The sequence below is a fragment of the Scyliorhinus torazame genome, unplaced genomic scaffold, assembly GCF_047496885.1.
Source record: "Scyliorhinus torazame isolate Kashiwa2021f unplaced genomic scaffold, sScyTor2.1 scaffold_235, whole genome shotgun sequence".
NCBI lineage: Eukaryota > Metazoa > Chordata > Chondrichthyes > Carcharhiniformes > Scyliorhinidae > Scyliorhinus > Scyliorhinus torazame.
In genome coordinates this window covers 84,051-107,935 of record NW_027307962.1, presented here as the reverse complement: position 1 = coordinate 107,935, position 23,885 = coordinate 84,051, and positions in this window count along the sequence as shown.

Genomic DNA, 23,885 nt, shown 5'->3' with positions numbered 1-23,885 from the left:
ATTAAAGAAGCTATCCCCTATGGACAAGCGCTCCGTATACACAGGATCTGCTCAGACGAGGGGGAGCGTAACAGCCATCTACAGACATTGAAAGATGCCCTCGTACGAACGGGATATGGCACTCGACTCATCGATCGACAGTTCCAACGCTCCACAGCGAAAAACCACACCGACCTCCTCAGAAGACAAACATGGGACACAACTGACAGAATACCCTTCGTCGTCCAGTACTTCCCCGGAGCGGAGAAACTACGTCATCTTCTTCACAGCCTTCAACACGTCATTGATGACGATGAACATCTTGCCAAGGTCATCCCCACACCCCCACTACTTGCCTTCAAACAACCGCGCAACCTCAAACGAACCATTGTTTGCAGCAAACTACCCAGTCTTCAGAACAATGACCACGACACCACACAACCCTGCCATGGCAATCTCTGCAAGACGTGCCAGATCATCGACATGGATACCACTATTACACGTGAGAACACCACCCACCAGGTACGCGGTACATACTCGTGCAACTCGGCCAACGTTGTCTACCTCATTCGCTGCAGGAAAGGATGTCCCGAAGCGTGGTACATTGGCAAGACCATGCAGACGCTGCGAAAACGAATGAACGGACATCGCGCAACAATCACCAGGCAGGAATGTTCCCTTTCAGTCAGGGAACACTTCAGCAGTCAAGGGCATTCAGCTTCTGATCTCCGGGTAAGCGTTCTCCAAGGCGGCCTTCAGGACGTGCGACAATGCAGAATCGCCGAGCAGAAACTTATAGCCAAGTTCCGCACACATGAGTGCGGCCTCAACCGGGACCTGGGATTCATGTCACATTACATTCATCCCCCACCATCTGGCCTGCGAAATCCTACCAACTGTCCTGGCTTGATGCAATTCACACCTCTTTAACCTGGGGTCACCCCATCTCTGGATCTGTAAAGATTTAATCACCTGCTAACGGTCGCATTCCAAGCATTGTTTGGCATCTTTGAATTTGTCTATATATGTGTTTCTGGAACATACCTCTTCATTCACCTGAGGAAGGAGCAGCGCTCCGAAAGCTAGTGACATCGAAACAAACCTGTTGGACTTTAACCTGGTGTTGTAAGACTTCTTACTGTGCTCACCCCAGTCCAACGCCGGCATCTCCACCTCAAGATAACATTCATTCTCCGAGCATGCAAGTCTGCCAGCGGCCTTGTTATTGCCTGTCAACCAGCTAGCCCAGCCTGTTGTAAAACATGTTGAGATGGTACAGTCCAAAGCTCAGCCTTCCATGCTCAGAGCTGTTGGAGGTTGTCTTCTGAGGCCGCCTGAATGCTCCTCTAGTTACAGTCAGCAGCCATGCTGCAGCCACTAGTATAACGCTGTGTAAGAACACTAGGCCAGGCAAAGGTGCAGCTAGACAGACACTAAAAGAATACACAAGTGTGATCAATTAAGTACACCATTATTGGATGTATATTAGATAAAATTGAAATTGAATGATTGTTTTATGATTTTAGTTGGCAACTGTGGCCAAGACGTCATTGTGATGGTCTATAATATGGATGGTAAAGTGTGGGATTGTTGAACAATGGGGATTTGGGGTTTGATTCACAGGCACTGGAGTTAAATGCTGCTCTCACAGGCAACTTGTCTGGTATGTGAATATGCTGGCTACCTCCCTCCATTCCTCATCCTCTTCTTCTGTCCACTCCTCTTCCAGTTCTTCCTCCTCCTACCGAGGTGATTGCCAAATCTGTGGTGGCAAGAGCTGTATCCTCAAGATAGCCAAGTTGTGGAGGATGCAACAGACCACTACAAATAGTGGAGAGCTTCTCCAGAGCAAGTGAAAAGCATAGCTGTTGCTTCAACACCTTCCCTGACATACAGAAACCCTGTCACCTCTCTGATGCAATGATGGATGACAAACTAGGAGATATTAGTTATGTTGCCAGTGCCAGCCTGGAATGCTCTGGTCATGAGGAATTTGAGGACCAAAGTACCCTTCATGGCTTCGAGCAGCACCATCCTCAACTTGCTCAGAGGCTGAAGGTCTGGTTCCAAGAAGTGACACAGCTCTATGACTGTCTCGATGATGAAACACTAAACACATTTCTCCTGGCTTACCTAGGAGGTAGGAGAAGTGCTCCTGGAAGATCTTTGGTGGGCAAGGCCTCCTGCTCTTCCCTCCTCATCGTTCTGTGAGTATCTTGTCTTCCTGGTTGATGCCTGGTCATGATCAATGACTTCAAAACAGGGTCAATAGAAAATAATCAGCGACTAACCTGCAAGTTGCTAATGTTCCCTTTAAATAGTGCGGATGGTGTTCTCTATTGTGCTCCTGAATGCACGATCAGCTGTGCATGTTTACGGGAGCGCAATATCTAGAACTAAATGGCAGAACTGGCTGCAAATCAACTTTAGACACTGACCGATGCTACAATCTATTAACACTGCATACTTGCTGTACATGTTCTTAACATCCACACGAATGCCCTTATCAAAATGGCATTTAGCATGGGTTATGCTGAAAGTGGGTGGGGATTGCATTGATGCAGTCTTCCACTTAGCTGACAGTACATGACTGATTTAAAATATTACTTTCACTTATTCATGTAATATTAAAAATGTATGCTCTATAGCATGCAGCTTCGAGAAAGGTGGAAAGTCCATCGAAATCTATTTGAATAAAAACTCTAAGCTAACATAATTAGTTTAGATTAGTTATTTTGTCTTTCTAATGGGTATTTAAATTTTCACCAATGACAAAAAGACACTTTGATCCTGTCATTAGAGATTGCAGGCAGAATCAAATCGATCAGAAGTTGATAAATTCTTGATTTCTCGAGGAATTAAGGGCTATGGAGAGAGAGCGGGTAAATGGAGTTGAAATCAGCCATGATTGAATGGCGGAGTGGACTCGATGGGCCGAATGGCCTTACTTCCGCTCCTATGTCTTATGGTCTTATGATCAGTCAGCTCTAAATCTGTATTGGTTATTGGAGAATAATAATAATGTTTATTATTGTCACAAGTCGGCTTACATTAAAACTGCAATGAAGTTACTGTGAAAATTCCCTAGTCACCACACTCCGGCGCCTGTTCGGAGGGAGAATTCAGAATGTCACCTAACAGCAAGTCTTTTGGGACTGGTGGGTGGAAACTGGAACACCAGGAGGAAACCCATGCAGATACGGGGAGAACGTGCAGACTCCACACAGACAGTGACCCAAGCCAGGTTAACAGTGGGACAAAACATCACTAGGGGGCTCTACACTGACCATTTCAGAACTAACTACAAGTCCACTGTGGGAAGTAGGGTAGAGAAAATAAAGCTTTTGAAAAATCTTATAAATGAGTAAAATAAGAAAGTTTTGAGACGACGAGGAAAGACTAAGAAAAGAAATAAAGTAGTTGCCTATAGATATTAAGACGAATCCTCCAAGGGAGTTTAAACAAAAGAAAGAACAATATTCCGTAATGTAAATAATTGGGTACATAAGGTTAGAGAAGAACAAAAAAACAACATTACTTGTAAAGCATATATCATTAGCTTGAGTCAGTCATATGACATACCACCTCAGGAACTTAGCCAAATTAAAAGGTAAACAAACTGCTATGTTTAGGCTAAATCGTCCATAATACAATATAAATAAAAAAGGCATCATTTAAATACATGTTATTTCATGTCCTTAGGACATCCCAAAGGACTTTATAACCAAATAAATTAGTTTAGGTGTGTATTTAATGCTGTTATGTTGGTAATGCTTTGGGCCAGGGTTTACAGAACCCAAAGTGTATCATGGAGTTCACCTGACCCACAACTTTTAATAGACTCTACAGGTGTGGTATAGCAGATAGTGAACATCTCAGCAACCATTAATTCAAATACAACTCCCAAAGACTAAGTAATCCTTTAAGCTTTCCTTTTAACATCCATAAGACTTAAAACACCTTTTACCAGAAGCACATCAGGTTACAGTCACTACTGTTATTAGTTTTAAATCACCAGGATCGATTTACAGTCTTTGGATTACAGAGAGAGATTCATACACCTTCTGGCTGTGACTGCAGCTATCCAGCTCTGAAATCCAAACTAAAACTCACCCTGCAGCAAACAGTCTAAAACGAAAGTAAAAAGCTGACAGACAGCCCAGCTCCACCCCCTCTCTGACATCACTGCAGTAATAAACACCCATTTCTTAAAGGTACTCTCACTACAGATATTTATATACACACCCATTTATAAAGACTCATTTCTTAAAGGTACTCTCACATGACACCTCCCCCCAAGAAAAAATAAATAAACCATCAACTTCAAGGTGGTTTCATTTTTCACCTTTTCACTATCCTTTAAGAAATGCACACAGTAAATTTACTTTTTCGTTTCAAAAAGCAACACAAGCAAACAAGTATAATAATATAGTTCTTATTTTTTTCGTTTTTCTTCCTCCAACTGAAATCATGAGAACATAAGAACATAAGAACTAGGAACAGGAGTAGGCCATCTGGCCCCTCGAGCCTGCTCCGCCATTCAATGAGATCATGGCTGATCTTTGTGGACTCAGCTCCACTCTCCGGCCCGTACACCATATCCCCGAATCCCTTTATTCTTTAGAAAGGGATCTATCTTTTTCTTAAAAACATTTAAAGAAGGAGCCTCAACTGCTTCACTGGGCAAGGAATTCCAGAGATTCACAACCCTTTGGGTGAAGAAGTTCCTCCTAAACTTGGTCCTAAATCTACTTCCCCTTATTTTGAGGCTTTCGTGTCGTCTGCAAACTTTGACACATTGCACTTGGTCCCCAACTCCAAATCATCTATGTAAATTGTGAACAACTGCGGGCCCAACACTGATCCTTGAGGGACCCCACTAGTTACAGGTTGCCAACCAGAGAAACACCCATTTATCCCCACTCTCTGCTTTCTGTTAGTTAACCAATCCTCTACCCATGCTACCACTTTACCCTCAATGCCATGCATCTTTAGTTTATGCAGCAACCTTTTGTGCGGCACCTTGTCAAAAGCTTTCTTGAAATCCAGATATACCACATCCATTGGCTCCCCGTTATCTACTGCACTGGTAACGTCCTCAAAAAATTCTACCAAATTAGTCAGACACGACCTACCCTTTATGAACCCATGCTGCGTCTGCCCAATGAGACAATTTCCCTCCAGGTGCCCCGCTATTTCCTCCTTAACGATAGATTCCAGCATTTTCCCTACAACCGAAGTTAAGCTTACCGGCCTATAATTACCCGCTTTCTGCCGACCTCCTTTTTTAAACAGTGGTGTCACGTTTGCTACTTTCCAATCCTCTGGGACCACCCCAGAGTCTAGTGAATTGTGATAAATTATCACTAATCCGTTTACAATTTCCCTAGCCATCTCTTTTAACACTCTGGGATGCATCCCATCAGGGCCAGGAGATTTGTCTACCTTTAGCTTGCCCAATACTGCCTCCTTAGTGATTACAATCATCTCAATGTCCTCACCTATCATATCTTTATTTCCATCAGTCACTGACATGTTATTTGTGTCTTCCACTGTGAAGACTGATCCAAAAAACCTGTTCAACTCCTCAGCCATTTCCCCGTCTCCTATTATTAAATCTCCCTTCTCATCTTCCAAAGGACCAATATTTACCTTAGCCACTCTTTTTTGTCTTATATATTTGTAGAAGCTTTTACTATCTGCTTTTATGTTCTGAGCAAGTTTACTTTCATAGTCTACCTTACTCTTCTTTATAGCTTTTTAAGTAGCTTTCTGTTGTCCCCTAAAGACTTCCCAGTCCTCTAGTCTCCCACTAATCTTTGCTACTTTGTATGCTTTTTCCTTCAATTTGATACTCTCCCTCACCTCCTTAGATATCCACGGTCGATTTTTCCCCTTTCTACCGTCTTTCTTTTTTGTCGGTATGAACCTTTCCTGATCACTGTGAAAGATCGCTCAGAAGGTTCTCCACTGTTCCTCAACTGCTTCACCATGAAGTCCTTGCTCCCAGTCTACCTTAGCTACTTCTTCTCTCATCCCATTGTAATCACCTTTGTTTAAGCACAAAACACTAGTGTTTGATTTTACCTTGTCATCCTCCAACTGTATTTTAAATTCCACAATATTGAGGTCGCTCCTTCCAAGAGGATCCCGAACAATGAGATCATTAATAAATCCTGCCTCATTACACAGGACCAGATCTAGGACCGCTTGTTCCCTTGTAGGTTCCATTACATACTGTTCCAGGAAATTATCCCGGACACATTCTATAAACTCCTCCTCAAGGCTGCCTTTACCAACCTGGTTAAACCAATCGACATGCAGATTAAAATCTCCCATGATAACCGCTGTACCATTTCTACATGCATCCGTTATTTCTTTGCTTATTGCCTGCCCTACCATCCTGTTACTATTTGGCGGCCTATAGACTACTCCTATCAGTGACCTTTTCACCTTACTATTCCTGATTTCCACCCAAATTGATTCAACCTTGTCCTCCGTAGCACCAATATCATCCCTTACTATTGCCCGGATGCCATCCTTAAACAATAAAGCTACACCACCGCCCTTACCGTCCATTCTATCCTTTCGTATAGTCTGATACCCTTGGATATTTAACTCCCAGTCGTGACCATCTTTTAATCATGTTTCAGTAATGGCCACTAAATCATAGTCATTCACGATGATTTGCGCCATCAACTCATTCACCTTATTCCGTATACTACGAGCATTCAGGTAAAGTACACTTATGCTGTTTTTTATGTCTTTGTTATGAATCCTAACACCTTGATCAGTAACATTTCGCAAATTATTTTTCCTCTTACCCTTTCTCCTAATTTTCCGCGTCTTTGAACCCATATCTCTACATAATAACCTGTCACGTAACCTGCTGCCTTGCTCTCCATTAACCATTTATACTGTCCATAGCTTTACCCTTCCCTTCCCCCCAACTTGCTAGTTTAAAGTTCTTGTGACCAACCTATTTATCCTATTCGCTAGAACACTGGTCCCAGAATGGTTCAGGTGAAGACCGTCCCAACGGTACAGGTCCCGCCTGCCCCAATACTGATGCCAATGCCCCATGAAATGGTCTGGCCCGGCATTCAATTGCTAATATGTTGCAATTGTTCCCGGGGATAGCCGATTAAATTGCAGATGTCTGGGTTGAGGTGCTGCTAATAGTCTTGAGTATCGATCTGGGCCGACTTCCCCAGAGCCGAATACGCTATTCTGTCTGCAGCTGTCCGTTTGTGTCCTGTTGCCTGCTTTTCCCATCAGCCTTTTCGGTTAGCCATTTTAAATCGGGTTTTGGCCAAATTAATAGGGAATCAGCCATTTTAGGTGGCTACACTGACCACTGACCGAATTAACAGTACTTATTCTACCTGGCGTGACTGCCTCCTGAAACAAAGCATCCAGGTAATTTTCCCCCTCCCTGGTGTGCCGCAGTGTGTGCAGCTTGGTCTCCAGCTCATCAATTCTGAGCCGAAGTTCCTCGAGCAGCCAACACTTGCTGCAGATGTGGTCACGGACGGTCTCAATGGGCTCCACCAGTTCCATCATCATACAGCAACAGCACATCACCTGTCCAGCCATATTCAACCATAGTCAATCCTTCCTGATTGACAGTCTCTTTGAACAAGAAGGTCTATGCACGATCCATCCATTCCTCTACGCCTCGGCATGTCTCTTCAAAGTCAGATACTTTAATTTAATCTGATCACAGAGTCCCTTGTAATTCTCCAACACAGGAGCATTGGTTATCACAGCTTTCAGGCAGTTGAAGCTCTGCTGTCCATTGAAATCTTTTGACGTTTCTTCAGCAAGACCATCAGTGGAGCAACCAGGCTACAAAAACATTTCACCAATGTTCAATCAAATTCACTCATGCCAAGAAAATGGCATTATTTCCCTTCGTCTTGAGGGTATCAGAAACTCCTCAGGAAAGTGCCTCGGGCCTTTCCAAATTCATTTTTGGCTAGGTTTATCACCAAACCCGCCTCCTGAAGTCGATTGAATAACTCCATCAGATGTTCTAAATGTTCTTTCCATGTCTGGCTGAAAATTACCAGATCGTCGATGTACACCGCACAATTGGGTAATCCTGAAACAACTTTGTTAGTTAACCGTTGAAATGTGGCTGGTGCGTTTTTCATGCCAAATGGCATAACTTTGAATTCGTATATACCATCCGGAGTCACAAAAGCTGAAATCTCCTTCACCCTTTCGGATAAAGGTACCTGCCAGTAACCGGACTCTCCTTGTGATCCTAACGCGAAGCGTGAAGGATCACATAAATGTTGTCCTTTCCGTTCCCTGACCAGGGGGGGGGGGGAGGGGGGAGACACCTCCTACATGGCCACTACTCTGACCCTAGCTATGCACAAAAATGTACCTAAACAATTCTTGAGGGCGCTATGTCAGGCAGGGGCATGTATCTAAAAAAATAAAAACTTGGAATTTTACCTAAAACATTCATCAAGCATAATCCTATCTCTCTAAACATACAACAACAATCAAAATATTCCATATATTCTTTCCTGGCTTGGCAGTCAAGCTCAGAATCATACATTTCTTTTTATTGACAGGAAAAACGCAAGTGCATGTTTTATAATTCTGGTTTCATAGGTCGCGGGGGTCTGGGGTCTGGCCATAACCGAATATAGGGGATCGGATCCGATATACCGGGTTTCGAGCGCGGTCGCTCTTCTTTTCCACTTTCGGAGGCGCATGGTCTGTACTGCACAGCAGAGTATGGCCAATGCTAATAGTGCCTCAATAACGTACGACAGGATGAACTTGGCACACCAGGATAATGCAGCGTGGCTGGTGACTGGGCCCTCGGTACTGCGGGGCAGTGAAACATTAACTGCAGGGGGGTTTGGAGTAATGGGGTCCACGTTCCCGCGCAATCAAATGTCCAGATACAAGATGTTGAGCACGATGAAAGGAGTCCTCATGGCTGTCCTCTTTCTCTGTGTTCTCTGGTCCTGGAGCTTCTGGAGTTCTGTAAAACAAGCATAGTATCTGTAACTACCTTGGTTTAATATCCGGTGTGTTAGTGTGTCTGTCCTTCTTGGGGCCAATTAAACCCTTATAATTGGTCACTATATGTGACTTCTCTCGCATTTTTTTTCAAAACAAATGTTAGGACACGGCACTTCCCAATGGTGGACCAGTGCTAAATTTATCATCCTAATGTTCTTGGATGTAAATAGCATTTGGCAGCAACCCAAAGGTTGCCTAAATAAATAAAACTGTTTTTGAAAGGAAAAGGTCGAATGAGGTGCGTATGAGCCGCGACGGGTAAGATTTGGATGGAGTCCCCGGGTAGGACGGCTACCAATACCGTATGTCCCCTACCCGAGCGTTTTTGACCAACGGGGGGGTCCCCAGGCAGGGCGGGTCTCACGCCGTCTCTCCACTGCCTGAGCAACCGACAAGAACGGGCAAAAATGTAGTCATCATGGTGGGGTTGCTACTTTGATTCTAACCTCGAATCACAAGAGCAGCTACGATCGGGCGTCTGATACCCGAACAAGTATCAGCTGAAAAGCTAGTTCCTCTAAACAAGCGTCTGGTCTCGGTGGGTCTCTGAGGCAAGTCCTCAGAGGTTTCGGCAGAATGGGCGTGAGAAAATTTCTCCTGTCGGACAAACAACATTAAACAAACATACAAACAACGGAAAACATCCTGCAGGTTCCATGAGGAAGGACAACACTTTTCACCAAGTGTCTCCTTTAAATCATCATGTGGACACCTCAGTTCTCTGTTGCGAACAGGGTCGCAAAGGGGTTGGCGGATTGGGGGTCTGACTCGGGGTCGTCCCCTTCTCCCGGGTGCCAAATTCTGGAGTGAATTAATGTTGAGAGGGCTGCATGGTAGGAGTTGGGGTTGCTCTTGTCGTTGCGGACGAGTCTGCAGGAGTTGTCGCGGTGCCAATGGCGTTCGTCGAGTTGAGTGGGGATAAAGTCGGGGTCGTCCGTCCGGTTCGGTGGTCGGTGGTCTGGTTTATTTAAGAAAGTGATGAGGAAGGGGTCACTGGAGTCGTATTCGGAGACGCTGGGTGTGGGATCAGGATAGTAGGGAGGCGTGCTGTGGCTGTCGTCAGAGTCACAGTCGCTGTCTCTGCTGCTGCAGTCTGTGGGTGTTCCGGGGCGGAGTGTAACTTTTGTGGGTGGAGTCGGGGGCGAGTCCGTGTCTGGGCTGGACGTGGAAGGGGTTGGTGTGGTTACGTAGGCGGTGGGCGGGGTTTGGTCTGCTGCGTCAAGCATGACGTGGTGGGCGTGGTTTGACTGTGCTCCATAAACCTTTAGCTGGTTTATGTGAAACCACGCAGTCTTACCATTTTGGTATTTGATTTTGTATACCGATGGGCTTACTTTATCCGTAATGGAGTACGGACCTGAGTATTTCGAAGACAGAAATGTGCTGGGGTTATACACAGACAACATCACCTTTTTGTCCTATATTATACTCCGTTGCATGCACTGCCTTATCAAAACAGGCCTTTCTCTGTTTTCTTTTAGTGCCAGTTTAACAGCGGCTGCTAACTGAGCCGTTTTTACATTTGCAAGTAATTGTTCAACGGCTTTCTCATGGGTGAGGGCCGTAACCTCAGGGCTGGTCAGGTCTAAACCCAACAAGTACTCTGTCCCTTTCATGGGGCGTCTGGTCATAAGGGTGTGTGGGGTGTAACCTGTGGAGGTGGAAATAGTGTTACGTAAAAACATCAGCGCAAAGGGGAGGACCGAATCCCAGGTGGTGTTATTCTGCTGGACCATTTTCCTAAGGGTGGTTTTTAGGGTCCGATTCATGCGCTCCACTATACCACTCGACTGAGGGTGGTACGCAATGTGAAATTTTTGGGTGATGCCAAATATCGTGAGGACGTTCTGCATGACCCGTCCCGTAAAGTGAGAACCTTGGTCCGATTCAATATTGCGGGGGAGTCCCCATCTTGTAAAAATGTGGTGGGTTAGGATTTTGGCTGTGGTTTTCGCGGTGTTGGTGCGGGCGGGAAATGCTTCCACCCATTTTGTAAAAGTGTCTATGACCACCAGAACATATTTATAGCCATTCCTGCAAGGAGGCAATGGATCTATAAAATCAATCTGGAGGTTAGTCGAGGGGCCGTTAACGGGTCGGGTGTGGCTGAGATGTGCCCTTTTGGCATATCTATCTGGGTTGTTCTGAGCGCAGATGAGGCAATTGTCAATGTAATGGGATACATCCTCTTTGAGATTAGGCCACCAACAAAGCTGTTTGAGGTGGGCTGCGGTGGGTTTGATTCCCTGGTGTCCATGACCATCATGGAATAAACAGATCATTTGATTCCTATCCTGCTCAGGAACTACGTAAAGGGTGTCCCTTAGCACCACACAGTCATGTGTGGTTATTGTATTTCTGTACCTCTCATATGAGGCTGGAAACTTCCCTTTTACGATTTCAGTGAGAGCGCTATCCTGCTTCTGGGCCTCTACTAGATCTTCGATCCTAGTCTGCGCGACCTGAACTGCACTCACTGGAGCGCTCTCGGGGGGGCTTCCAAAAATACCCATGTCTGGATCCTACCTTGGCCAGTGCGTCGGCTTTTACATTTCCGGGGGGGGGGGGGGGGGGGGGGGGGGGTGGGGGGGAGGAACGATGGTGACTGCGGACTTTTATAATGCCAAAGGTCCGGTTTTTGGCTTTTTTCAGAATATGGCGGAGTAATGGGGCTGAGGGGAGGGGTTTCCCATCCGCGGAAACAAATCCTCTTGTTTCCCAGAGGGCCAGAAATTCAGTGAGGCTGTTGCACACTTATAGACTGTCTGAATATATGTCTGCTGGGCTGGGGAAGGAATCTGGGTGCTCTACAATGTAAGCGATTGCCGCAAGCTCTGCTGCCTGCGCGCCCAAGTGTCCGGGTATTTTAATGCGATTTCCTCGAGTGCGCGTCCTTGCGCGTCCTCCAAATAAATCCCACAACCTGTTATGCGTTGCCCATCCAGGATTGTGGAAGATCCATCCACATAAATCCTAATGGGGGTCACATGTATCCGGGTGATGGGGGTTCTGAGATGGAGTGGCTAGTTTTCTGGGAGGTGTTTTAGCTATAAAGGGGCCTGTATTATGGTGGGGTGAAATTATCTCACACTCATGGGGGGTTCCGGGGTACTGTAGATTGTCCGCTAAGTATGTGTGTGTTTTGGTCCGTTTGACTGTGATGTCCCGTCCTTGTAAGAGAAGGGTCCACCTAGCAGCGCGGATTTGGCTGACGGTACCGTCTTTATGTCGTCCGTCTAGTAAAAGTTGGGTGGGGGTGTGCTCGGTCAAAATGGTGATGGGGTTCAGTCCGGTAATGTATGAAAAGTACTGGACTGCCCAGAAAACTGCGAGCAGGTGCCTCTAACAGGCTGAGAATCCCTGCTCCACAGCATCTAAAATCCGGGAGGCATAAGCCACGGGTCTTAGCTGGTCGTGCCGTTCCTGCAGGAGCACGGCTGAAAGGGTGCGGTCTGTGGTCGCTACCTCTATGGCGTAAGGGGAAAGCGGGTCGGGAACTTGTAGTGCGGGGGCGGCTATGAGCGCCTGTTTTAATGATTCCACAGCATCCGTATGCTGCGGACGCCATTCCCAGGGGGCTCCTTTCTTTAGGAGGTCTGAGAGGGGCGCTGCCTTGCTGGCGAAACCGTCAATGTGGTTTCGGCAGTAGCCAACCAGTCCTAAAAACGACCGGAAGGCTGAAACGTGTTGGGGAAGGGGCAATATAGCGATCGAGTCAATTCTTTTGTGCTCGATCTCGAGTTTGCCATGTGTGATAATAGTACCCAAATATACCACTTTTTCTTCCAATATCTGGGCCTTTTTGGGGTTTACTTTACAGCCAATGGAGTGTAGTAATTCCAGGAGTTTGGACAGAAGCTCAATGTGCTCTTCCTTCGTGTCTGTCTGCAGTAGTAGATCGTCTACATACTGTACCAGACATTCGGGGCGAGAACATTTTGCTAGTCCATTTGCCAGCTGTCGGTGGAAAATGGAGGGGGAGTTGTGGAAGCCTTGTGGCAGGCATGTCCACGTGTACTGCTGCGCTCTGAAAGTGAAGGCAAATTTATACTGGCACACCTTTGCCAATGGAATGGACCAGGACCCATTACTGACGTCCAAAACCGTGAAATATCGGGCATGGAGTCCCTGTTTGAGCATGGTCTCGGGACTTGTTGCAACGGTGGGGGCTGCTACGGGGGTGACTTTATTGAGTTCCCGATAATCAATGGTCAAGCGCCATGATCCGTCGGGCTTCCTTACTGGCCAAATCGGGGCATTATTAGTTGAGGCTACCGATCTTAGGACGCCCTGCTCTAATAAACTTTCTATAACCTTGAGGATTTTTCCGTCTGCTTCTCGGGGGAATCCGTACTGCTTTTGGGGTCTAGGGTCCGGTCCTGTTATTTGTACGGAACCGGTCATCCGTCCACAGTCATGTTTGTGGGTTGCGAATGCTGCCCTGTTCTTTTGCAGGACTGCCCTAACCTGTCGGTCCGTGCTGAGTGTGGTGGGGTTGAACCAAAACTCGCCTACTGCGCTAACTTTGTTCATATAATCCCCTATATTGAGCGTAGCAGATTTCGCCATCTTCGAGACACACTGGTTGACTGGATCGAAAGTGAGGTGATGAGAATTCATGAAGTCGATCCCCAAAATGTGCTCTGCTGTTGGGGGCAGGTCGACTAACACTACGGGGTGTTTTGTATTAATGGTGCCGATTTGGATGGGTACAGGGATTGTGATATGTCCCTGTTGTGAGTGGCCTGTGAAGCCGCTGAGGGTGATAGTGGCTGTGGTGGGCCACGTGTCCTTACCAAGGGTGGAGGAATTTAAGGTTGTGCGGGACCCTCCTGTGTCCCAGAGAAGCTCAATCGGCTGTCCCCTAACCTTTGCTGCGACTACGGGTCGTCCTGACCTATCCCACAGGGTATCGCAGACCCAGCTTGGGGAACCTGCACACCGTCAGTCCATTCCGGTCAAGTCTGTCTGATCGGACTGGGCGCTAACGCTATGTATGGGCTCTGTCTTTTTCTTATTGAGAGTGCCTGTCTGTTGGGCTCTCTGTGGCTTTTTAGGGCCATTGCATTCTTTGGCAAAATGTCCCAATTGTCCGCAATTGTAGCATTCTTGTGGTTTTGCTGGGGGGCTGCTCTTTCCCTCGTTTACCCAGGCGGGGTTGTGAAGAGTGGTTCTTACTGCCTGCACGTCTGCGGCGGCTTGTTTTTCCTCAGGGGTTCTAGCTGCGGGTTTACTGTGAGCCGCTTGTTCCCAAACGCGGGACAATCTTTTGACCACCCACTTCTCATTATCAGCCTCCTCCGAGGGGTCATAATTACTACAGGCATTCTGTCCTGCTTCCGTGGCATGGGAGATAAGGGTGCGGGTCTATTTGGCCATATTGTCTGCGGACAAATGGGCACGGTCTACATTTCCGAAAACGGCTTCAAAGTGAATCCACAAGTGTCCTGCGAACGCCGTGGGGTGTTCAGATTTTTTCTGTCTGCACTTATTTAGACCGTCTACGGGGTCGCCTCGGTTATACCCGATCGCATCCAGGATTGCGGTATGCATTTCTGCAAGGGTGCCTCCTCCTACATTCTGTGGGTCGGGAAGGGCTGCTGCGACCGATGGATCTAAGCTGAGGACCGTGAGCTTTACCTGCTCTTTCTCATCCTTGCCGTACATGGTCGCCTGGTGTTTGATGGTGGCAAAGAAATGGTGTGGGTCTGAAGCGGGGAGGAACGGTGTGATTTTAGCACACGCGTTCCGTAATTGGGTCACTGTGAGGGGGGTGGAATACAAGACTTCCGCCTCGTCTGCTGTGGCGGTGCGGTGGGTTGTTACAGGGTCCATGGGAGCCTGTATTCCCTGCTGTGTGGGGGGTGGGGGTCCTCTCCTCCTTTGGGGTTTTCCCTGCGCACATGAACATATCTCTGCGTTGTCGCTTGCAGTTCTTCCCAATCAGGGCCGTCTTCCTGGTCTAAACTTTCCCCAAAGCTGTCTTGGAATCCCTTTTGGACAGAAAGCATTGATTGCAGGTCAGCAATTTGCTTTCGGCACTTTGCATGGTCTGAGGTACTCTGCCTTTGTTCCGTGGTTGCAGCGTGGAGCGCTCTCAAGGCTGCCTTGAGATCACTACATTGCTTCTGTAGTGTCTCCACCTGCTTCTCCGTCTCTTTCTTAACCAGGACGGCACGCTGCGTGTCCTGATAAGCCTTCTCATACTGGGATTGAAAACTGCTTAAATGCGCCAGACAAGACTGGTGACCCCGTTTGGCGTCAGCCACCTCTTCGCCCTTGGCTTCTAACTGCCTTTTCAATTCCAGGTTTTCCTTTTCCATCTCGCATACATCGATTTTACTCGTACGATGTATGCCTTCTATTTCTTTTTGGAGCGTCCTGACGACCTCCTCTGTGCCTCGCAATTGTGCCATGCAGGTCACGATTGCCATCGGCTTGCGCGCTTTTGCTAAACATTTCTTATGAATTTCACTCATGTTCTCCCACCAGGTATGCCCTATACTTCCGGGACCTGAGTCGTCATTATTACAGAAACCGCTCCACACGGGCCATCCATTGCCCTGCAGAAATTTGCGAATTTCCACTTCCCAAATGGGACACTGTCCCACTTTAATGCTGCTGATCGGTGCGACCGCAAATTCTTCGGGGTTCATGAGGCGTTGCATTGCCCGCATTGCCATCTCTCTTATCTGCTCGTTACGTTCAAATTTGGAACAGGGTGTCGTAGATGCGGGTACGGCTTGCGCTAATTTCCGAAAATACCGACTTCCGACAGTTTTGACGCAACAAAATCTATCAGTTTTACCTTATAACCCTGTTAGTTACACATGCATACACACACTTCCGAATCGTGAATTATTAACCAGTACCGCTTGAACACTTGTGGGGTTTTTTTGTTTGTTTTTGTTTCCGATTGGATTCTATTCAAATTGTTGGGGTTCTCCCGGAGTGGTTTTCCACTTCTATGTCGGGTCCCGGCGGAGTCGCCAATTATGTTGCTCTTCTTATTAGCTCTGATTATGTCACCTTTGCTCACGGGTCACCAGGTATCTTTCTGATACCACCACGTGGTTCAAGCTCAAGTTATCATTAATAAGTCAGCACACCGCTTAGTAAGATTGAAATCAACGGTCATTTATTATATACAACAAGTAATGCTTACACAATAATCCTACTATCTACATAGAAACCTACCACGACTGGCCAATACTTAACTTTAGGAAGGGCCCACCAGGTCAGGGAAACAAATGGCTTATCGAATCGGATCTGGCCCGCGGGATTCAAAAGGCTGATACGGGTCGATGGCTAGGAGTCTTTATCGGGTAGCGATCGCTGGAGTCAAACTTACTGTTTCTGGTGGATGTTCTTGCGAAGGTCTCGAGCAGGAGAAGACGAGAGAGAGAGCGATCTGAACTTGGCCCCTCATTTTTTAGGGTCCCGGGGCTTCCCGCCTCTCGGGGTGGCTCTTGACCCTTAGTCCCAAGTGATTGGACTTGTTCCCAATCACTGGGTTCGATATATCCAATAACGGGGCGATTCCTCGATCAGGGGGTGGTCGTTCACCTGTCTTTGTTTCGGCCATTGCAGGCGCTGACAGGTCTGGCCCGGCATTCAATTGCTAATATGTTGCAATTATTCTCAGGGTTAGCTGATTAAACTGCAGATGTCTGGGTTGAGGTGCTGCTAATAGTCTTGAGTATCGATCTGGGCCGACTTCCCCAGAGCCGAATACGCTATTCTGTCTGCAGCTGTCCGTTTGTGTCCTGTTGCCTGCTTTTCCCATCAGCCTTTTCGGTTAGCCATTTTAAATCGGGTTTTGGGCAAATTAACAGGGAATCAGCCATTTTAGGTGGCTACACTGACCACTGACCGAATTAACAGTACTTATTCTACCGGGTGTGACTGCCTCCTGAAACAAAGCGTCCAGTTAATTTTCCCCCTCCCTGGTGTGCCGCAGTGTGTGCAGCTTGGTCTCCAGCTCATCAATTCTGAGCCGAAGTTCCTCGAGCAGCCAACACTTGCTGCAGATGTGGTCACGGACGGTCTCAATGGGATCCACCAGTTCCATCATCATACAGCAACAGCACATCACCTGTCCAGCCATATTCAACCATAGTCAATCCTTCCTGATTGACAGTCTCTTTGAACAAGAAGGTCTATGCACGATCCATCCATTCCTCTACGCCTCGGCATGTCTCTTCAAAGTCAGATACTTTAATTTAATCTGATCACAGAGTCCCTTGTAATTCTCCAACACAGGAGCATTGGTTATCACAGCTTTCAGGCAGTTGAAGCTCCGCTGTTCATTGAAATCTTTTGACGTTTCTTCAGCAAGACCATCAGTGGAGCAACCAGGCTACAAAAACATTTCACCAATGTTCAATCAAATTCACTCATGCCAAGAAATGGCATTATTTCCCTTCATCTTGAGGGTATCGGAAACTCCTCAGGAAAGTGCCTTGGGCCTTTCCAAATTCATTTTTGGCTAGGTTTATCACCAAACCCACCTCCTGAAGTCGATTGAATAACTCCATCAGATGATTTAAATGTTCTTTCCATGTCTGGCTGAAAATTACCAGATCGTCGATGTACACCGCACAATTGGGTAATCCTGAAACAACTTTGTTAGTTAACCGTTGAAATGTGGCTGGTGCGTTTTTCATGCCAAATGGCATAACTTTGAATTCGTATATACCATCTGGAGTCACAAAAGCTGAAATCTCCTTCACCCTTTCGGATAAAGGTACCTGCCAGTAACCTTTAAGTAAATCCAGTTTGGAAATAAAAGCTGATTGTCCCACTTTCACAATGCAATCCTCCAAATGTGGGATAGGATAAGAGTCCGTTCTTGTAACTGCATTAACCTTTCTATAATCCACACACAACCGTTGGGTACCGTCTGGTTTAGGTATCATCACTATGGGTGAGCTCCATTGGCTGCAACCCACTTCAATTATGCCATTTTTAAGCATATTCTCAATTTGTTTGTTAACCTGTGCCAATTTTAAAGGGTTAAGTCTGTATGGATGTTGTTTGTTTGGAACAGCATTTCCCACATCTACATCATGTATAGCCATTTTTGTACTTCTCAATTTATCTCCACAAATATGCCCATGTGATAGCAATAACTCTTTCAGGTCAGTCTGTTTTTCCTCTGGAAGGTAACTCAACAATTTATCCCAATTTTTAAGAACATCCTTGTTTTCCAATTTAATTTGAGGTATGTCAAATTCACAGTCATCTGGATTTGGTTCGTCGCTTTGAGTTAGAATCATTAAAACCTCCTCCTTTTTCTCTCCTTCCCTTTCAAAGTACCTTTTAAGCATTTTCACAAGACACACTTGGTGAGTTTTCCTTCTATCTGGTGTTTTTAACCACATAATTCACCTCACTTAATTTCCTTTCAATCTGATAAGGTCCACAAAGCCTTGCTTTTAAAGGTTCACCTGCCACTGGTAACAACACTAAAACTTTATCTCCACTACGAATTTTGGATTTTTTGTCCGCTACCCATTTCATCACATTTTGTGCAACTTTTAAATGCTGTCTAGCCAATTCACCTGCTCTATTTAATTGTTCCCTAAAATTTCACACGTAATCCAATAATATAATTTCTGATTTCTCACTCACCAATTTTTCCTTAATCAATTTAAGTGGTCCTCTTACCTCATGACCAGAAATTAGTTCAAAAGGACTGAATTTGGTTGACTCATTTGATGCATCCCTAATTGCAAACAGTACGAATGGAATTCCTTTATCCCAATCCTCTGGATAATCTTGACAATAAGCCCTCAACATTGTCTTAAATGTCTGATGCCACCTTTCTAATGCTCCCTGCGATTCTGGATGGTACGCAGTTAATTTAAATTGTTTTATTCCTAAGCTACCCATAACTTCTTTGAATAACCTTGAGGTAAAATTTGATCCTTGATCCAATTGTACTTCTGTGGGTAGTCCATATCTAGTAAAGAATTTAAGTAACTCCTCCACAATCTTTTTAGCTGTAATATTATGTACTGGAATGGCCTCTGGAAACCTAGTAGACACATCCTTTATAGTCAAAAGATATTGATTCCCACTTTTTGTTTTAGGAAGCGATCCTACGCAATCAATTAGGACCCTTGTAAAAGGTTCCTTAAATGCTGGAATGGGTATTAAGGGCGCTGGTTTTATCACTGTTTGAGGTTTTCCTATCACTTGACATGATTGACAAAATTTAACTACATCTTTATGTCGTCCAGGCCAATAAAAATGTTTCTGGATTTTAGCTTGAGTTTTCCTTATTCCCAAATGACCTCCCACTGGTACCTCATGTGCAACTCGCAACACCTCCTTTCTATACCCTACCGACAATACTACTTGAGGAACTTCTGCCCACTTTTCAGCCGCCTGCATATGTAAAGGTCTCCATTTTCTCATCAAGACATCACTTTTACGGTAATAACACTTTGGTATACGCTCAGATTCCTCGTCCGTGTATGCTTTCTGAGACATCCGTTTTATTTCCATTTTTTTTTTTGTTGTAACTGCGCCAATTTTCCTGAACTAAAAATATCCGCCTCATCCTCCACCTGTTCTTGTTCTTTTTCAACCATCTGATCAAAAATCATTTCTGATAATTGCACTTCAACTTCATCTTCACTCTTTGATTTCTCCTCTTGTTGTAACCTGTGACTTTGTGACCTTGTCACTACACAATCCGGAAAAATCCCAGGATATTCGTCCTTCAACACTTCAGTTGTCTGATTTTCCACTGGCATATCCACCACAGTAGGCATCACCCCCACCTGTGATCCAGCTATATCATGACCCAAGATAAACTGTATTCCTGGACAAGATAGTTTCTCTATTACTAGTATTACCACTTCACCACTCTTCACTGGACTTTCCAACCTTACCTTATATAATGGAACACTACTCCTCTCACCCTGAATTCCACATATTATCACCTTTTCTGGCAACATTCTTCCCAAACTACATAACTCCTCATCTCTTACCATTAAAGATTGACTAGCTCCCGTATCTCTTAAAATTGTGACTTCTTTACCTGTTCCTCCTGATACACGAGTAAACTTTACCCACACAAGTAAATTCTTTAAAGAGATCTGGCACCTTCTTATCAATCATCTCTTGATCAGGCTGTACAATCTTTTGCACCTCCTTCGCTTCACTTGGGCTTTCCTTTACCCCTTTAACAAACCCCACTGTCTTATCCTGTTTTACCACATCAGCTTTCCCAGTGCTTTTCTTCAACCACCAAGTGAAAACATTTGAAACTTTTAATTTCTTTTCCACCCTCCTGGATTTCTTTTTTAATCTAAGGTACACTCTCCTTATTATCTTCCATCAGATCATCTTTACCATTACCACTTGAGTATTTATCATGTCTCCAGTTTCTGTCCCTCACAGGCGGAAACTGATGTCAGAAACCAAGCTTTGATTTATGAACTAATTCATAATCATCTGCCATTTCAGCTGCAAATCTCTGAGTTTTAACCCTCTGCTCTTCCACATGAATTCTCACTACATCAGGAATTGAATTTTTAAACTCCTCCAAAAACATAATTTCTCTGAGAGCTTCAAATGTTTGGTCTATTTTCAAAGCCCTTATCCACCTATCAAAATTACTCCGTTTGAGCCTTTCAAACTCCATGTAAGTTTGACCAAATTCTTTCCCTAAATTTCTAAACCTTGTCTGTAGGCTTCAGGCACTAGTTCATATGCACCCAAGATGGATTTTTTCACCTCCTCATACGGCTCAGATACCTCCTCCGGTAGTGATGCAAACACTTCACTAGCCCTACCTATCAGCTTCGTTTGAATCAGTAATACCCACATGTCCTGTGGCCATTTCATTTGTTTAGCTACCTTCTCAAATGAAATGAAAAAGGCTTCAACCTCCTTCTCGTCAAACCTTGGCAATGCTTGGACATATTTAAATAGATCCCCACCAAGCCTTCGACTATGGCGCTCTTTCTCACTATCCTCATCACTATCTACCAACTTTCCCTTTACATCTGCCAATTTTAACTGACTGTCATGTTTCATGGCCATTTTCTGAAGTTCAAACTCTCTCTCTATCTTTTTCCCTGATCTGTATCTCCCTTACTCTTTCCTTTTGTTCTGCTAGGGCTATTCTTTCTGTTTTCCTTTCTTCTCTCTCTTTTTCCTCTCTCTCTCTTTCTCTTTCTTTTTCCTCTCTCTCTCTCTCTTTCGTATTCAAGCTGCTTTAATTCTTTCTCATGTTCCATTTGTTTAATTTGTAACTGAATTTTTGCCATTTCCAATGAGTCAAACTGTATCTCAGGCAACTTTAAATGCTGAGCCACCGCCATAATGACCTCATCTTTTCACATTTTGTCAGGTAATGTTAACTGCAATGTTTGTGCCAAATCTAACAGTCTGCTTTTAGTCTCTGTCCGTAAGGTACTGCGTGTGACCATCTCCACCCCCAAAAACCTCAGAGCCTCTGAAAGAGCCATTGTCCACAACATACTCCCTACTTAAACTGAATTACCACACCTGAAAAGCACCCACAATATGCTCACCCCTCACTGTCTTTAAGTTCACTAAGCCAATCCAATAGATAGACTTTTATCCCCCTCGAGCCCCCAATTTGTTATGGGCCAGGGTTTAGAGAACCCCAAGGTGTATCATGGACTTCACCTGACCCACAACCTTTACTAGATTGTGGTATGGGGAGCACACGGCCCACTCTACAGGTGTGGTACAGCAGAAATGGAAACGTATTTTTTAAAGCAAAACAATGTTTATTCTATGAACTCAAGTTAACCTTTTTAAAACATACAGTGAACATCTTAGCAACCATTAATTCAAATACAACGCCAAAGAATACAACACTAAGTAAACAAAGTATACCCTTCAAAACAAGTATACCGTTTTGGATCGGGGGAAGGCCCTAGCCGGCAGGTCTCTGGTACTGAGTCTGGCTCTGTGGCTCAGAAGGGAAGGGGGGACAATAGAAAAGCAATAGCTATAGGAGATTCAATGGTTCGGGGAATAGATAGGAGATTCTATGGTCACGAGCGAGACTCCCGGAAGGTATGCTGCCTCCAGGGTGCCAGGGATGTCTCGGATCGAGTCTACAGGATTCTTAACGGGGAGCAAACAGAAGTCGTGGTGCACGTAGGCACCAATGACATAGCTAAGAAAAGGGATGAGGATCTAAAAAGTGCTTTTAGGGAGTTAGGTTGGAAGCTAAAGAGCAGGACAAGCAGAGTAGTGATCTCAGGACTGCTACCAGTGCCATGTACAAGTGAGGCAAGGAACAGAGAGCGAGTGCATCTGAACACGTGGCCACAGGTCTGGTGCAGGAGGGAAGGCTTCAGATATGTGGATCATTGGGATATCTTCTGGGGAAGGTGGGACCTGTACATGAAGGACGGATTGCACCTAAACTGGAGGGACACCAATATCCTGGGTGGGAGGTTTGCTAGAGCTCTTCGGGTGGGGGGGGGGGTTAGGCTAGTTTGGCAGGGGGATGGGAACCAGAGCTTTGGATCAGAGGATAGGGCAGCTGTTGAACAGGCAGAAATATTATGCAGCAAGTCTGTGAGGAAGGATAGACAGTTGATAGGGCAAAGTTGCACTCAGTGGAATGGGTTAAAGATTGTCTGTTTCAATGTAAGGAGTGTCAGGAATAAGGGAGATGAACTTAGAGCATGGATCAGTACTTGGAACTACAATGTTGTGGCCATTACGGAGACATGCATTTCACAGGCGCAGGAATGGTTGTTAGATGTTCCGGGGTGTAGATGTTTTAAGAAGAATAGGGAGGGAGGTAAAAGAGGGGGAGTGGCACTGTTAATTAGGGAGCGCACTACAGCTGCAGAAAAGGAGGTCGTTGAGGACGGTTTGTCTACTGAATCAGTATGGGTGGAAGTCAGAAACAAGAAAGGAGCAGTCACTTTATTGGGAGTTTTCTATAGACCCCCCAATAGCAGCAGACAGATAGAGGAACAGATTGGGTGTCAGATCTTGGAAAAGTGCAGAAGTAACAGAGTTGTTGTTATGGGTGACTTCAACTTCCCTAATATTGACTGGAACCTCCTTAGTGCAAATGGTTTGGATGGAGCAGATTTTGTCAGGTGTGTACAAGAAGGATTCCTGACTCAATATGTAGATAGGCCGACTAGGGGGGAGGCCATATTGGACTTGGTGCTGGGCAACGAACCAGGCCAAGTGCCAGATGTCTCGGTGGGAGAGCATTTCGGTGACAGTGACCACAACTCCTTGACCTTTACCATAATCATGGATAGGGATAGGAACACACAGTATGGGAAGGTATTTAATTGGGGGAGGGGAAATTAAACTGCTATTAGACAGGAGCTGAGGAGCGTATTGGGAACAATTGTTCTTGGGGAAATGCACAGCAGTAATTTGGGGATTGTTTAAGGAGCACATGCTGTGAGTGCTGAATTGTTTTGTCCCACTGAGACGAGGAAGGAATGGTAAGGTGAAGGAGCCTTGGATGACAAGAGAAGTGGAGCTTCTAGTCAAGAGGAAGGAGACTTACGTAAGGTTGAGGAAGCAAGGATCTGACTCGGCTCTAGAGGGTTACAAGGTAGCCAGGAAGGTACTCAAAAATGGACTGAGGAGAGCTAGAAGGAGGCATGAAAAAGCCCTGGCGGAAAGGATTAGGGAAAACCCGAAGGCGTTCTTCACTTACATGAGAAATAAGAGGATGATCAGAGTGAGAGCAGGGCTGATCAGGGATAGTGGAGGGAACTTGTGCCTAGAGTCTGAAGAGATGGGGGAGGCCCTAAATTAATATTTTGCTTCAGTATTCACTAGAGAGAGGGACCTTGTTGCCCATGAGAACAGTGTGTACCAGG